The sequence below is a fragment of the Dasypus novemcinctus genome, chromosome 7 (assembly GCF_030445035.2).
Source record: "Dasypus novemcinctus isolate mDasNov1 chromosome 7, mDasNov1.1.hap2, whole genome shotgun sequence".
Classification (NCBI taxonomy): domain Eukaryota; kingdom Metazoa; phylum Chordata; class Mammalia; order Cingulata; family Dasypodidae; genus Dasypus; species Dasypus novemcinctus.
This window is the reverse complement of record NC_080679.1, coordinates 97,143,056-97,144,281: the sequence shown is the minus strand read 5'-3', so window position 1 is coordinate 97,144,281 and position 1,226 is coordinate 97,143,056. Positions and strand designations below refer to the sequence as shown.

Here is a 1,226-nt window from a genome sequence, read left to right as displayed (position 1 = left end):
AGTGACATCACTGTGGTGTGTATGCTGGAGGCTATAATTATCAATTATTTATACTTACTGTGTAAGTGGAAACTGCTTTAAAGATTGCATTGTAACTGCTGATTATTTTGTATTTACTTCTAGTATCATCCTATTTCACTGACAAGTAGATACATTGTTTTAATGCTGTTATTATTTATTTATTTATTTTTAAATTTTATTTTATTTTATTATTTTTTGCGGTATCAGGGCCCGGAGACTGAACCTGGGACCTCATATGTGGGAAGTCATCGCTCTTCCGCTGAGTCACATCAGCTCCCCTGAGTTGTTTTTTTCGTTTGTTTTGCTTATTGTTTGTTTTTGTTAAGAGGCACTGGAACTGAATCCGGGACCTGCCATGTGGAAAACAGGTGCTCAACCTCTTGATCCACATCTGCTCCCCACAAGTAGATATTTTAATTTCGGGGTGGGATAGGGGTTCTTATTCAGTCACCTGTTGTTCTGCTTTTTCAATATGAAGACATCAAAGCCTTGGCTCTTTGTATAGCTTTGGCCTGGGCTTCCTTCAGCTCTGAGAAGATGCTTCACATGAATGGTTGTTTCCAAATTTCATCATTAATTCTTTTTTTGCTTTTAATTTATTCTTTTTTATATAGGGAAGAGCACAAATACAGTCCCCCACTACCACAAATTATGCAGTTAAGTTTCCCACATTTGGGAAAATCACAGGAGTCAGCATATTTGGAGTGTAATGGATAAGTCTTGCCCTGGAAACCCACCTTCTTGATGATGGTATCTCCCCTGCATCATCATAAGTATCATCATTAATTCTAAGATTGTGCTGTGAGCAAAGGTGGGGTTTCATGGGACTGTCTTATTCTCTCTCTCTCTCTCCCTCCAGCAGGAGGGAGAACATAGGCGTGAAAGAGGGAAGAAGTGTGAGTCAATACAAGAATGCTTTTTAAATTATGTTATTTATTCTATATTTTTAGGAGGTGTCAATGATTGAACCTAGAACCTCATAATATGGGAAGCAGATGCTCAACCACCGAGCTACACCGGTTTCCCCTACAAGGATGCTTTTTCAATTTGACAGCTGTTATGGGCAACCAGTTCCATCACAGTGGACCTTCTGGGAATCTTATGAAACGTATCTCAGAATGTCTTGCCCATTTATCTATCCATTTGCTCATTTTGAAATAGGTTTGGCTGGTAGGTCAATGTTGTCTGGGGATTAAATGTCTCTA

At 38.9% G+C, this 1,226-nt stretch overlaps 1 non-coding gene across 1 annotated transcript; it reads right to left on the bottom strand.

Annotated features, from left to right (window-relative positions):
- Window positions 1-632: 632 nt before the first annotated feature.
- On the bottom strand, window positions 633-798 carry LOC111763838 (U1 spliceosomal RNA). The gene has a single exon (XR_002796594.1). It is a non-coding gene; the product is annotated as a U1 spliceosomal RNA (small nuclear RNA).
- Window positions 799-1,226: the final 428 nt, after the last annotated feature.